General features: G+C 37.0%; 1 long non-coding RNA gene across 1 annotated transcript in view; it reads left to right on the plus strand.

Annotated features, from left to right (window-relative positions):
- LOC110260009 (uncharacterized) overlaps positions 1 to 16853 on the plus strand; it is an 822333-nt gene extending 805480 nt beyond the window's left edge. Inside the window, exon 15 of the long non-coding RNA XR_014841892.1 lies at positions 16362 to 16853. This is a non-coding gene — a long non-coding RNA (uncharacterized LOC110260009). The remainder of the gene's footprint in view (positions 1 to 16361) is intronic.
- Positions 16854 to 17112: the final 259 nt, after the last annotated feature.

Raw genomic sequence — 17112 nt, forward strand, 5'->3', positions numbered from 1 at the left:
TCAGTATATTGATTTGCAAAATCCAAGTCTTTCTTTACCTTCATATTTTCTGTGCTTCAATTCTTTAAGAAGACAAAAATAGCAACTAGAGAAAAGAGGCTGTTAATTGTATCAACATTTACTCTTAACTCTCTAAGCATGGTAAACATGGAGAGAATATGAGAATTTTTTTAAATGTGTATAACAGGAGAATATATATCAGTCTTGAAATTTCCATTGATTAGATTGTTTTTAAAGAAGAGGAATACTCCTGAGAAGGATACATTCTTCTCAGCATGTATATTATTCGGTTGTGCTTCAATTAAAATTACACATTCTTGGGAGGAGAAGATAAGACTGTATTAAAGTATATTTTTACTTATTAATTCTTATAGTATACAGAATGAAAACATATGCTTCCCTCTAATCAGGGAGTGGTTTGCACTGTTAATATTATTAAAAAGAGATACAGTACATCTTATTGTCATAAAAGCCTTTAACAAATACAACTAATGAACAAGATGGACATAGTGTTTACTCTGAAAGACAAAAACATGAGACAAGGTATTACTCATTTTAGTCTCAGTAGTTTATAGAAATGGTGGTGGTTGTGGTATATATGTATGTATGTACATGTGTGTGTTTGGCTCCCATGCAAGACTCCATTTGAAATCCTGTCCTAAGTATTTTCTCACTGGGACAGGAGATCAAGATGGTGGAGGAAAAAGATGTGGCACTCACCTTCTCCTACAAATACATCAAATACATTAAAAAAAAAACAAAACTACATGTAGAATGATTCACACAGAACATCTACTGAATGCTGACAGAAGACCTTAAACTTCCAAAAAGGGCAAGAAACCCTCCACATAACTGGGTAGAACAAAAGGAAGGAAAAAACGGGAGAGAGAGAGAAAAAAAAGGAATTAGGATGGGACCAGCACTCTTGAGAGGGAGTTGTGAAAGAGGAAAGGAATCCACACCCTGGGAAGCCACCTAACTGACAGGGAGATCAGCTGAGATGGAAGGACCTCAAAGCCACAGAGAAGAGCACAGCATCTTGACTGAGGAGGGCAAAGCAGAGAGAGAAAGCCACAAAGACCATTGGTACCACCACCCCTGGACACCACAGCCTGAGACACTTGGGCAGGGGCTGGACACTGAGACTCAGACTCCAGAGGTCAGTTGCAGGGAGAGGACTAGGGTTGGCTGTGTGGAGACAGCCTAAGTGAGCTAGGGAGTGGTGTACCAAGGACTGGGGAGCGGAGCACCACAGGCAAGGGAACCCAGAAGGAGGTCCGGGCCCACAGGAGTAGCAAGGTGCCATTGTTGGGGATGGCAAGAGGAGGAGGGGTGGACTGTCATAGGAATACCTTTCTCTGTGCACACGTGGACTCTTGGAGAGTGGGGCTCTGGGTGGCAAGGGCCCTCTTGTGTGGGCTATGGGAAACAGCCCCTTTTGCACCTGCTACAGGTGGCAGCACCTCCTGTGCTGGCTGAGCATGACAGGGTGCTTCTTGTGTGGTGTACAGGTGGCAGAGGCAAACCACTGCAGTTATCATTGACCCTAGAGGTGGGTGTTGCCCACCACCACTAGGGGTTTGTGAGCAGGCACCACCTGCGGCCCCAGTCACCTCAGAGATCAGCACAGAGGAGGGTGATGAAACTGAGGACAACCCATTATTTCTTACTCCCCTGGAAATGCACATGCCCTGCCACTGCCACTACCAAATGCTCTGGATGCTGCCTACACCTGCCTGAGGGACACTACCACTTCTGAGGGCCCCACAACTAAAAACAGCCTGTGCCACCTTCCTATGGGCCTTTGCCACTGTCAAAGGGCCAGCAACCAGGGACTGGCTACTATCTCCACCTATTGGCTCCATCTCCCTGGAAGTACACACAGCACCCTATCAAGATAATAACAATCTGCACAAAATTATGAAAGAACAGCAAGTATTCAAACCCAAAGTAGCCCCCATGCCAAAAATAAATAGTAAGCCCTCATGAAATACCAAAAAAAAAAAATTCAGAAAGACTAAAAAGAAGAGAACTCAAGCATAAAATAAAAGGAAATCATCTGACAAAAAAAAAAAAAAGGCACAAAGGAGAAACATAGAGTCAACTGGAAAACATGGTTTAAAATGGCAATAAAAGTTCAATATCCATTCATGATCAAGACCTTCGCCAAAGTGGGTATAGAGGGGACATTCCTGAATATAATCAAAGCCATTTATGATAAACCCACAGCAAATATAATCCTCAATGGGGAAAAACTGAAAGCCTTCTTGCTCAAATCTGGAACAAGACAGGGATGCCCACTCTCACCACTGCTCTTCAACATCGTTTTGGAAGTCTTAGCCACAGCAATTAGACAAACAAAAGAAATAAAAGGCATCCATATAGGAAGAGAAGAGATCAAACTGTCACTGTATGCAGATGACATGATACTATACCTAGAAAACCCTAAGGACTCAACCCAAAAACTCCTTAAACTGATCAACAAATTCAGCAAAGTAGCAGGATATGAGATTAACATTCAGAAGTCAGTTGCATTTCTGTATACCAGCAATGAAACATTAGAAAAGGAATACAAAAATACGATACCTTTTAAAATTGTACCTCACAAAATCAAATACCTCGGAATACACCTGACCAAGGAGGTAAAGGACCTATATGCCGAAAACTATAAAACTTTAATCAAAGAAATCAAAGAAGATGTAAAGAAATGGAAAGATATTCCATGTTCCTGGATTGGGAAAATCAATATTGTGAAAATGGCCATCCTACCCAAAGCAATCTACAGATTCAATGCAATCCCTATCAAATTACCCATGACATTTTTCACAGAACTAGAACAAACAATCCAAACATTTATATGGAAGAACAAAAGACCCAGAATCGCCAAAGCAATCCTGAGAAACAAAAACCAAGCAGGAGGCATAACTCTCCCAGACTTCAAGAAATACTACAAAGCCACAGTCATCAAAACAGTGTGGTACTGGTATCAAAACAGACAGACAGACCAATGGAACAGAATAGAGAATCCGGAAATAAACCCTGACACCTATGGTCAATTAATCTTTGACAAGGGAGGCAAGAACATCAAATGGGAAAAGGAAAGTCTATTCAGCAAGCATTGCTGGGAAACCTGGACAGCTGCATGCAAAGCAATGAAACTAGAACACACCCTCACACCATGCACAAAAATAAACTCCAAATGGCTGAAAGACTTAAATATACGACAGGACACCATCAAACTCCCAGAAGAAAACATAGGCAAAACACTCTCTGACATCAACATCATGAATATTTTCTCAGGTCAGTCTCCCAAAGCAATAGAAATTAGAGCAAAAATAAACCCATGGGACCTCATCAAACTGAAAAGCTTCTGCACAGCAAAGGAAACCAAAAAGAAAACAAAAAGACAACTTACAGAATGGGAGAAAATAGTTTCAAATGATGCAACGGACAAGGGCTTAATCTCTAGAATATATAAGCAACTTATACAACTCAACAGCCAAAAAAACCAATCAATCAATGGAAAAATGGGCAAAAGACCTGAATAGACATTTCTCCAAAGAAGATATACAGATGGCCAACAAACACATGAAAAAATGCTCAACATCGCTGATTATAAGAGAAATGCAAATCAAAACTACCATGAGATATCACCTCACACCAGTCAGAATGGCCATCATTAATAAATCCACAAATAACAAGTGCTGGAGGGGCTGTGGAGAAAAGGGAACCCTCCTGCACTGCTGGTGGGAATGTAAACTGGTACAGCCACTATGGAGAACAGTTTGGAGATACCTTAGAAATCTATACATAGAACTTCCATATGACCCTGCAATCCCACTCTTGGGCATCTATCCGGACAAAGCTCTACTTAAAAGAGACACATGCATCCGCATGTTCATTGCAACACTATTCACAATAGCCAGGACATGGACACAACCCAAATGTCCATCGACAGAGGATTGGATTCGGAAGAGGTGGTATATATACACAATGGAATACTACTCAGCCATAAAAAAGGATGACATAATGCCATTTGCAGCAACATGGATGGAACTAGAGAATCTCATCCTGAGTGAAATGAGCCAGAAAGACAAAGACAAATACCATATGATATCACTTATAACTGGAATCTAATATCCACCACAAATGAACATCTCCTCAGAAAAGAAAATCATGGACTTGGAGAAAAGACTTGTGGCTGCCTGATGGGAGGGGGAGGGAGTGGGAGGGATCGGGAGCTTGGGCTTATCAGACACAACTTAGAATAGATTTACAAGGAGATCCTGCTGAATAGCATTGAGAACTATGTCTAGATACTCATGTTGCAACAGAAGAAAGGGTGGGGGAAAAATTGTAATTGCAATGTATACATGTAAGGATAACTTGATTCCCTTGCTGTACAGTGGGAAAAGAAAATAAAAAAAATAAAAAATAAATATATAAAATGGCAATAAATACATGTTTATCAATAATTATCTTAAATGTCAACTGCTGCAAAAAAAAAAAATACACAGAATGGCAGATTGGATAAAAAACAAAAGCTGACAATATGCTCCCTACAAGAGACTTACCTTAGGGCAAAGGAAACATAAATTGAAAGTGAGGGGATAGAAAAAGATACTTCATACAAATGGAAATGACACGAAAGCAGGAGTTGTAACACTTATATCAGACAAAATAGACTTTAAAACAAAGGCCATCAAGAAAGACAAAGAAGGACATTATTTAATGATAAATGGATACATTCAGGAAGAGGATATTACATGCATGACTATATATGCCCTTAATATAGGAGCACCCAAATACATACAACGAATTCTAACAGACATAAAAGGAGAAAGTGATGGGAATACAATAATAGTAGGAGACTTTAACACACCATTCAAATCAATGGACAGATCCTCTAGACAGAAAATCTATAAGGCAACAGAGATCCAAAATGACACAATAGAAAAGCTAGACTTAACTGACATTTTCAGGCCATTACATCCAAAAAAATCAGAATATACATTCTTTTCAAGTGCACATGGAACATACTGGGGCACAAAACTAAGCTTAACCAATTTAAGAGCACAGAAATTATTTCAAGTATCTTTTCTGACCACAATGGCATGAAACTAGAAATCAACCATAGGGGAAAAAAAAATGAGAAAAAACTGACTACATGGAGACTAAACAACATGCTACTAAAAATCCAGTGAGTCAATGAGGAAATCAAAAGGTAAATTAAAAAATAGCTCAAGACAAATGACAATGAAAACACAACCATTCAAAATCTATGGGATGCTACAAAAGCAGTGTTTAGAAGGAAGTTCATAGCAATACAGGCCTTCCTCAAAAAAAGAAGAAAAATCTCAAATCAACAACTTAACCCACCACCTAAATGAATTAGAAAAAGAAGAACAAACAAAAACCAAAGTCAGCAGAAGGAAGGAAGTCATAAAGATCAGAGCGGAAATCAATAAAATAGAGATTCAAAAAATAATAGAAAAATTAATAAAACCAAGAGCTGGTTCTTTGAAACAGTAAACAAAATTGACAAACCTCTGGCGAGACTCACCAAGAAGAAGAGAGAAAGAAATCAAACAAAATAAGAAAATGAAAAAGGAGAAATCTCAATAGTTACTGAAGAAATACAAAAAACATTAAGAGAATACTATGAATAATTATGTACCAACAAAATCTGATAACCTAGAAGAAATGGACAACCATCTAGAGACATACAGCCCTCCAAAACTGAGTCAAGAAGAAATAGATCAATTGAACAGACCAATCACTAGAAACAAAATTGAATATGTAATAAAGACACTCCCTACAAACAAAAGTCCAGGACCAGATGGCTTCACAGGCAAATTCTATCAAACATACAAAGGAGAACTTACACCCACCCTTCTTAAACTTTTCCAAAAGGTTGAAGAAGAAGGAATAACACCAAAGACATTTTATGATGCCACCATCACCCTAATACCAAACCAAAGATACTACCAAAAAAGAAACTCATAGGCCAATGTCTTTGATGAATACAGATGCAAAAATTATAAACAAAATTTTAGCCAACTAAATCCAACAACATACAAAAAAGATCACATACCACAACCAAGTAGGATATATCCCAAGTTCACAAGGATGGTTTAACATATGAAATCTATCAAACACCACATTAACAAAAATCAAAAACCACATCATCACCTCAATAGATGCAGAAAAAGCATTTGACAAAATCCAACATCCATTCATGATAAAAACTCTTACCAAAGTGGGTATAGAGGGAACATACCTTAACATAATAAAAGCCATTTATGACAAACCCACAGCAAAAATAATACTCAATGGCAAAAAACTGAAAGCCTTCCCACTAATATCTGAAACAAGACAAGAATGCCCACTTTCATCACTTTTATTCAACACAGTATTGGAAGTCCTAGCCACAGCACTCAGACAAACAAAAGAAATAAAAGGTATCCAAATTGGAAGAGAAGAGGTAAACCTGTCACTGAATGACATGATAGTATATATAGAAATCCCTAAGGACTCAACCCCAAAACTACTCGAACAGATCAATGCATTCAGCAAAGTAGCAGGATACAAGATTAACATTCAGAAATCAGTTTCATTTCTGTATACTAACAATGAAACATTAGAAAAGGAATATAAAAATACAATACCTTTTAAAATTGTACCCTAAAAAATTAAATACCCTAGGAATAAACCTGACCAAGGAGATGGAAGACTTTCATGCTGAGAACTATAAAACATCAATCAAGGAAATTAAAGAAGATTGAAAGAAATGGAAAGATATCCCATGCTCCTGGATTAGAAGAATCAACATAATTTAAATGGCCATTCTACCCAAAGTAATATACAGATTCAATGAAATCCCTTTCAAAATACCCTTATCATATTATCATGACATTTTTCACAGAACTAGAACTAGAATAAACAATCCGAAAGTTTATATGGAACCATAAAAGACCCAGAATTGCCAAAGAATCCTGAGGAACAAAAACCAAGCAGAAGGCATAACTACCAGACTTCAGACAATATTACAAAGTTACCATAATCAAGACAGTGTAGTACTGGTACAAAAACAGACATAGAGATGAATAGAAGAGAATAGAGAACCCAGAAATAAACCCAGAAACCTATGGTCAATTAATCTTTGACAAAGGAGGCAAGAATATAAAATGGGAAAAAGTCTCTTCAGCAAGTGGTACTGGGAAAACTAGGCAGTTGCATGTACATCAGTGAAACTAGCACAGACCCTCACATCATGGACAAAAAAAAAAAAAAAAAAACACGAAATGGCTTAAAGACTTAAATGTAAGACATCATAAAACTAGACAAGAGGCAAAACATTCTCTGACATCAACTGTACAAATGTTTTTCTAGGTCTTTCAAGGCAATAGAAACAAAAACAAAAATAAACCAATGGGACCCAAAGAAAACCATAAAAAAAATCCACAGACAATCTATGGAATGGGAGAAAATAATTTCAAATGTTGTACCCAACAAGGGCTTAGTCTCCAAAATACACAAACAACTCATACAACTCAACAGCAAAAAAACCAACAACCCAATTGAAAAATGTCCAGAAGACCTGAATAGGCATTTCTCCAAAGAAGACATACTGATGGCCAACAGGCACATGAAAAAATGCTCAACATCACTAATTATTAGAGAAATGCAAATAAAATTACAAAGAGGTACCACTTCACACTGGTCAGAATGGCCATCGTAAGTAAGTCTACAAGTGCTGGGGAGGGTGTGGAGAAAAGGGAACCCTCCTACACTGTTTGTGGGAATGTCAATTGGTACAACCACTATGGAAAACAGTATGGAGGTACCTCATAAAATGAAATGTAGAACTAATATATGATCCAGGAATCCCACTCCTGAGCATATACCCAGACAAAACTTTCACTGAAAAAAATACATGCACGCCTATGTTCACTGCAGCATCATAGCCAAGACATGGAAACAACCTAAATGTCCTTTAACAGATGAATGGATTATGAAGTGGTACATATACACAATGGAATACTACTCAGCCATAAAGAGAATAAAATATGCCATTTGCAGCAACATGGATGCAGCTAGATAGAGATTCCCATACTAAGTAAGTCAGAAAGATAAATACAAATACATATGATATCACTTATATCTGTAATCTAATACAAGGCACAAATGAACCTATCTACAGAAAAGAACAAACTCATGGACTTGGAGAACAGACTTGTGATTACCAAGGGGGAGGGAGTGGGATGGATGTATAGTTTGGGGTTAGTAGATGCGAACTATTGCATCTGGAGTGGATAAGCAATGAGATCCTGCTGTATAGCACAGGGAACTATATCTAATCACCTGTGATGGAATGTGATGGAGGATAGTGTGAGAAAAAGAATGTATATATTTGTATAACTGGGTCACTTTGCTGTATAGCAGAAATTGGCAGAACATTGTAAATCAACTCTACAAAGAAAATAATTGAACATGAATGTGAAGGGGAAAAAAAAACCCTATTTTCTCTTTAAACCCAATTCGAAGATGCATGGAAGGGAGACAGCTTATAGGAATGTGCTAAGGCCACTGGAGAGGAAGAAAGAGAAGGGGAGAAATGGATTACAGAGGAGGAAGGAACAAACTCTTACAACAGATTTTGGTTTTTCATGTGCCGAGTACCATGAACTGAGTTCTGCATCCTTTTAAAACACGTTACCTTGACACCCTTTCTCAGTACCCAGTGCCATTCTGCTGTTAAGCATCTGCTCAAAAATCCTACTACAGGGCTGTCTTCCTCCTCCTCCTATGGAGACAACCCTCTCAGCAACTACTCCATGTGCTGGGACTTTTCCCTCTTCTCTGTTCCCATTAATATATGCACATTTTCACTTTCTTCAAAACATACTTCTGATTTCTCCTCCTCCCCCATAGGTTTTCCTTTGACTATTCCTTAGGCTAATGTCTCCCTTCTCTGATTTACTCCAGTGCATAAAGTCCACTTTTCACAATAAAATTACATTTTTTTTGGTAAGGGCAGTTGTGGCAAGAAGTAATAGTAACATTATCCAGTCTTTGCATAAAGCTTTAAAACATACATTGTGCTTTCATTTTTGATCTCACTGGATTTGAGAGGGGTATTACAAGCCCATTTTAATGATAAGGACATAGAAAGTGAAAAGCAGTAAGAGATTTTCAAAGGTCATTCAACTATTTATTTAAGAACAGGGTTGAGAGAGGAAGGTGATACCACACTGGGATTCACAGAAAACTAAAATTCGTTCCAGGCAGGCCTTCAAGGCTATACAGGCCAAAGTGCTTTGGACCTTGGTCTAAATCTAGGCTCTGAAACTTACCAGCTGTGTGACTTTGAGCAAATCGCTGGTCCACTTTGACCTTCTGTTTTATATCCCTAGTACTGCCAGTGCTTGTCATGAAAGGAAATGAGATGCAAGGACAAAGCTATCTGTTAAAAGTTCAGCTCTGTAAAAATATTAGACACGATAGGACTGTTGTGTTTCATGACTTCAGAAGACACCATTCACATAGAATGAAATGCTCCAGGGCCTAATCACACCATATTACATTTCAGTGATATTCCAATGGAGTTATGCAATTCCCATGGTTCTGCAAATTGTTTGTTGTTGTTGTTTAAATTTTCAAAAGGACAAAAAGAAAACTGGAGATGTTCACAGAGTAAGTTGTTTGAAGTCTTGGGCAGTGGGCAATGCAGAGGTTATCTATTGCTATTATCTCTTGTTTCGTGACTTAAAGCAACAACTTTATCTCATAGTTCTAGGGGCTGGTGGACTAGCTAGGGTTCTCACTTGGGGGCCCTCCATATGGTTTCAGTCAGAGAGCAGCTGAGGCTGAAATCAACTAAAGGCCTCTTCACTCAGCACCAGGGCTGCTACAGTGGCTGGAACAGTTTAAGCCTGATTTGTCATTGATCTCTCTAAGGAACCTCTCCAAAGGGAGAGCTGGGATTTTCTTACAGATTACATTCTAAAGGTAGTTAGACTTCTTGTTTGGAGGTTGGCTTCCCCCAGAGTAAAAGAGGGTTCAAAAAGCTAAAGGGGAAACTGAGAAGCTTCCAATGACCTAGATTTGGAGTACTGGAACAACATTTCTGCTGCATGCTGTTGGTCAAGCAAATTATAAATGCTAGCCCAGATTCAAGGAGAGGTAGGAATAAACTCCACTTCTCACTGAAACAATGGCATGTACATTCAGGGAGGGAAGACACTGATGGTGGTCATCTTGAAGACAAGCAGCCATAGTGAGCTCTTGTCTTCTAACCTCTGGTCTGTGGGCTGACCAGTATCTCTAAGTGCATATGTTACCACACTGCCAATGTCACTCACCCCAACACTATGTTCATTACTACCACTTACCCATCTCTGTTACACACATACAGAGAAGATTCATTTTTGCTACTAAATATTTATCTCATTCATATACCTATCCACCCACCTGAACTTCTGCTTTTAGACTGAGCTTATTGGTTCTAAAGATAACAGTTTAGATCTTAGCATTAAATGTATATGTACACTAAAAAATCGGTTCCTTAGTCATACTCATCTTCCTTAAGCTAGCAGCCATGACAAAACATGCATGTTTGACCACAAGAGAAACCAGGAAAAGAGTTCAGGCAGCTGGGTCAATGTTATCACATCTAAGAAATTGGTAGATTGGTAGGGGTGTGTGTGTCTGTGTCTTCATGTATATCTATGTATATACAAATGTATGTGTGCATATCATACATATATGTATATAATCTAAACACATGTGTGTGCACATATATGTGTGTACATATCTATGTATGTCTATAGACCTATAGGCATATATATAAAACAGATATATAGATATCTTCTAGACTGTGCAAGGGTAGTAGTATGCAAAAGAGCAGTATCATATTTATACGGAAAAAAAAATCCTAAAATTCTGAATTATAATTATCCCTTAGGACAATATTAAATTTTAGTTGACTTTAGATTGGTAGATAAATTGCCTTATACTTTTTACCTCATAAGTTACACTAAAACTATTTTAAATTATTGCTTGCCTCAGTGTATTTTTTGTACATCTCATTTTTATAATGAAAAGAGTGGGATATACTTTTATTTTAAATACTAATGTTAATAACCCTAATGAATTCAGGCTGCTTCTATATTATGTGCTGGTGAAAATGCAGTGACAACTATGAAGCTGCCGGGCATATCCTGCCAAGAAAATGTACCTAAGGAAAGTATACGGAACGACTGTTAGAAAAGCCATAAGAACTCCCCATCCTGCCTTAATATGGTATTAAAATGATTTTAATTGTGCACACACACCCACAGACCTCCAAGGGTTAACTGCACACAATGTAATGAATTCAATAATGATGAGTTAAAAAAGGTCTAATTAGCAAGTAACCACTTTATTATGAAAGAAAATGGTAATGAATTTAATAGCTCAAAATCATTAACAATATTTAGTTTGCTGGTACTTGTTCTCTATTATCCTCATTAATATGAACATTTAATATGTTTTAAAATGGATTTGTAATACTTTCTGTGCCATGAGGTTACACTGACAGAAAGAGTGTAATTATTCTGCTAATTGTTATCACTGTATGTTTGTGCTCCGAATAGAAGTATATTTAGGTGTTAATACCAAAAAAAAAGTAATTAAGAAAGGAAAGATTTAAAACCTAATTAAACAAAAACTCAAAAAAAAAAAATCTCAGTCCACCATAAGAAAAGAATTTCTGAAGCAATTGCTTTGAAAAGTTTTTTTTTTTTTTCCTTCCTGTTAATTCATTTTTCTATTGTGGATTTCTTGAAGGAGAGAATAAAGTTATCAAAAAGAAAACTGGAATAAAAAGAAAGAAATAGAAGTTCAAGATGCACATTTCACAACGTGAAGTTAGATCTCTTCAACATGTCTGACTGCAATGAAATGCAAACTTTCTCTGCCAGGGTACCCTTTAGTGGCTGACAACAGCATCTCATACATAGGACAGTTAGTAGCTTGCTCCCTCACTTGAACTTAGCCTGGAAAAGTCCCTCTGTCTGTGTTGTTCCCTAAGAATCCTCACATATACTCTAATTCATTTCCCACTGAGTCTTGTTTCTTCTGAGAGGCACTATAGTTTTTCTCCTTTCAGGATCCTTTAATCACCAGAGCCACTGAAAGTAAATAAATCTTAAGTCACAAATCCTCATAGATGGAAAATAGAACAGTGTAAAAAAGACAAATGTTGTTGAAACATCATCTAACATTGTCAAAGGCAAAAGAAAAAGATGGAAACAAGGAAGCAAACAAATGAGCAGGCTCTTCTCAACAACAGATCAGAAATCCTTTGTTAAGAGACCAGCCCAATATGCCACTCATAGTGGGTGGTCGTATGCTCTTATTATGGTCTGCTTTTTAAAAACAGAAGTTTGATAGACTCTCTTGAAAATTCAAACCTAATTTATAAATGGATACCACTGTACCCAACTCCATCAACACTCCAATACACTGTTTAAGATCAAATTATGTATATTTGAGGTTTCTTTTTTTCCATTTAAATATACATAATTTCAATTCTTCCTGACATTCATTCTTTCAGCCAATATTCTTCAAGAAGGCACTGTTATCATCCTACTTAACTGTTTCAAGAGGTTTCTTTTGCCTTGACTTTTAAGTTGAGGAGCCAGATCTTGTCTCAGTGCTATGGTGACCCTTTGACCAGTGATGAGAATGCTGGGAGGCCAGGATTATTGTCAGTATACCCTGCTTCTACTTTGATGTCTTGAAAACTTACACCCTCATCCAATCTGAAACAGCTTTATGCTCACCTTGGTATCTTGGAGACATCATTAGTAACAAGATATCCAAAAATTGTCATTATTTCACAGGGTAGAATGTTTTAAAATCTTAAGATACATTGTAGGTAGAAATTTCATGTATTTAGGACTATAAAGATAAGCAAAAGCAAGAATAACCTTACACAATTCATTTCATTTCAGATAAAAGAAACAGAAGATTGAGAGGACTTAATAAAATGGTAACTTTCCTGACCTATAAACCTAGACAGTATTAATATTCATGACTGACTGACGGAAGTCTCTCATCTCAACAATTTTACCCATGTTTTCTCTTTGTTTTGAGAAAATTTTCAGTGGTGTTGACTGATTTTAACCACATTCAGATGACTAATAATTGCATTCAATTTGAGGAATCAACCGTCATACTGGTCAAAATACACACAAAGCAAATGCTAACCTAATTACCTTAAGATATAACTGAAATAACCTAGATATGTGTAAAAAATTTATGGACTAATAGGATACATTCAGTTGAATCTCAATTATTAGCACTGATATAAGGAATGGGTTGAGTATAAACTACAACATAATTTCCACAGTGCTGAAATTTTTTTCCTTTAATACTTCAGTATAGGTTAGGTATCTCTTCTAAGAGAGAATTAAGACAAACAATGAAGACCCACCTTAAAAATTCTAAGTAAGTTCTAATACCCTTTATCTGGATCCCTCAATCCTCCTGTTACACTATCCTTGCTCCTGCCTCCACCAACATGGACAGATAAGCTCTTGCTGCCCATCCTTCTTCCAACATCCTCAGTTTCTGGTGTTACTTCAGTATTCCCCAAATTTTGTAATTAAAGCTCTACAAGAAGGATACTGATAGATTTAGAAAATTCAAAGGACCTTTCTGCATTATACTTGCAAATTAGATAGAATTTGTGGGGTTCCTATTGTGGCTCAGTGAGTTAAAAACCTGACTAGTATCTATGAGGATGTGGGTTCAGTCCCCGGCCTAGCTCAGTGGGTTAAGGATCCTATGTTGCCCTGAGCTGTGATTTAGGTTATAGAGGTGGCTCGGATCTGGCATTGCTGTGGCTGTGGTGTAGGCCCACAGCTACAGCTCTGATTTGACCCCTAGCCTGGGAATGTCCATATGTCACAGGTGTGGCCCTAAAAAGACAAAAAAAAAAAAAAAAAGTACATAGAACTTAGATTCCAGAATTAATCAATTAATATACATGTATATTTTGAAAGCATTCTCTTGAACATGAGTATGTTGAACACAATATGAGGAACATAGGGGCTCAAATAAATGCTGACCCATCCATTCTTCCTTTCAATCAGCCTATTAATACTGTACTGTAATTTGTACAGAGTCTGAGTAAAGTATGAGCTGTTGTTCCTGCTTTCAAGGAAGAGTTTTATCCAAGATGGAGCACTTAGTCAATAAAGTAAGTGAAATGTATTCTATAGTTGGAGTCATTAATTACTCTGTAAGCAAGTTCTTCTCCAGGATGCTGTCCTACTGGCATTTCTACAGACTTTGATAGTAAATGTTAAAAAGGAATTACTCTCTATGCTCTAATATTTAAAATGTCCAGGTTATCTGATTGCCTCAAGGAATAAATCTCTGAAAAGAGTTTTTAATCATACAGGCCCCCAAATGAAGATATTCAGCCAATTTGCATCAATATAGATAAGTATAATATAGTATATGACTAAAATGACCAAAAAAATCCTACAAGTGATAATGGTTTTGTGACTTTGTGCAGTTGGAGGGTTTGGTTGTTTGTAATGACTAGAATATTAGAAGTACTTTTGTCAGGACCTGCTTACACTTTGAATCCTTATACAATAATTGTATATATATATATAGTCTATATTTGGTTTTGATTCCTAACGAAATTAGAATGATGAGCAGTATTCTATAATCTGATTATTTTACATTACAGTAGATCTTAGACATAGTTCTATGTCATTAAATAGTGCTATATTTCATAATTTTAAATAATTGTGTAATATATCAACCTTGTATAATGACTGTGACCAATTTTTCCTTTTTTTTATTATTAGACATTAGGTTTTTCTCTTTGCCCTCATCTGGAAAGGGGAATTCATCTTTGTATACTTGCCTTATTTCTTCTTTAACATAAAATATGTCAAGTAAATATAGTCAAAGATAATACTCAGTTGAAAATAATAAAACTTACTGTCAAATGGCCTTCTAGAAATATTAAGTCAATATAAGTCAATTATATTGAGTCAATATAATTCACCAAGCATGTGAATGAGAGTGATTCTTTCTTCATCTTTTCATCAACATTGGGCAAACTTTATCTTCTTTCCTCCCAAACTAGTAAAAATTTAAATCTAGCCTACCATTATATTTATCCTCATTCTACTTTGAATTTACACTATTATGGGTATGTGATTTTTTACTTTCTCCCTACTCTATTTTTTTTTAAATAAGAAATTTCAATACTGTAATTTTCCAGAGTTCCCTGGTGGCGTAGCAATTAAGGATGTGGTGTTGTCACTCCTGTGGCTCAGGTTCAATCTCTGGCCCAGGAACTTGTATTATTTCTACTAATCTGTCTTCAGGTTTACTGATCTTTCATTTTATATATTCTGTTTTGTGACCCCTTCTCTGGCTGGATTGCAGTTAACTCTATTAAATGGTGGCATGTATGTGCAGAGAGGGAAGAAATTGGATGGCAGTTATCTTCGAGATAAGCTACCATAATGCGCTCTGTCTTCTAATCCCTAGTCTGTTGGCTGATCAGTGTCTCAAGGTGTTTATGTTACCACACTCTCAATATCCTACCTGTCACTCCCTCACCACACTCAACACTACCCCTTACCTGTTTGTGTTATAGCTGTTTTCTATTTGGCTTCGTATCCTCTTGACCTTGGCAACTTAAGAACAGATAAATGCCTTGAAGGGTATCTGGTACCAAGCATTAGGCACACTTCTCTGCTCCTGTCTTTTCTTTTTTAAATGGGATTATAACCCCTGAAATCCTGACTACCTTGACAACCCCAACTTCCAATTTTTCTCTTCATAGCCCTATAAAATAACCCCTGGTTGCCTGCCAACTAATGGCACTGTAGGAAGACTTTGCAGCCTCTTGCCTAGAATCAAAAGTCTGCAAATGTTCTGAAGTGAGAGGTTGTGTGCAGAATGTTTGGGTTCACCCCTCACAGGTTTCTTTCCCTTTGGGATATTGGTTTCTCAAGCCTTGGTCCCCTAGGAAGCCCTCTTTATATATTTAAATAGTTTTTTTTTTTTTCATATTCTCTAGTTACTTGGAATGGGAGTTCTTCGATACCAAGTCCTCCATGATGGACAGAAGTTAAATTTCCCTGTCCCAATAATGACCATTTTTTTCTCCAGAGATGATACACAGCATTCATCTTGAACCTTCTCTTCACCATCATCTTAGTATTTCCCCTTGCCATGCTCTTGTTCTAGATCCCCCTCTTTCCTGAGTCTCACGCCTTCCTATGATTTTTCTTTAATCTCTCTTTCTCTCTCTCTCTTTTTTTTTTTCTTTTTCTTTTTAGGGTTACACCTGTGGCTTTCCAGGCCAGGAGTTGAATTGGAGCTGCAGCTGCTGGTCTATGCCACAGCCACAGCAGTGCCAGAACTGAGCCACATCTGCAATCTACCCTGCAGCTCACAGCAATGCTGATCCTTTACCCACTGAGCAAGGCCAAGGATTGGATCAAACCCACATCTTCATGGATACTAGTCGGTTCATAACCCACTGAGCCACAACAGGAACTGCCTATTTTTCTTTATTTGAGGAAAGTATGTTACTACTTCTTTATTACGTCTTGATTTGAGGAATTATGTTCCACAGTAAGTTCCATAATAAATATATGTATGATATATGATATAATACTAACTCACATTGATTTGAAATGTTCTATATTTAAAAACAAAGAGTCGATATTTTAACATGACCCATAATATAATTCCTTAAAAAATGTTTTATGTTACCTTGCTGTTATTATTAGCTTTTTGGTATATTAAATAATTTATTGAAGACAGGACTGTCTGGTTTGCAGAATGTTTGTATTATTTGCAGAATGTTTGTTTTATAAAATATCATGAGAATGAAAGATGCCAAATATAAAGCCCACTTAAAAGATTAATTTTTTTTATATATCTTATATAATTATCCCTCAGTCTGTGGGGAATTGGTTCCAGTATCCCCTCAGATATCAAAATCTGCAGATGCTCAAGTCTCTTATGTAAAATGGCTTAGTACAATCAGGCTGGTACACATCCACTGATACAGACACCTGTGGG

The sequence above is a fragment of the Sus scrofa genome, chromosome 3 (assembly GCF_054392235.1).
Source record: "Sus scrofa isolate SSC_HxYL_T2T_F1_AM1 chromosome 3, Sscrofa_HxYL_maternal_Yorkshire_Landrace_v2.0, whole genome shotgun sequence".
In the NCBI taxonomy this organism is placed as follows: Eukaryota; Metazoa; Chordata; class Mammalia; order Artiodactyla; family Suidae; genus Sus; species Sus scrofa.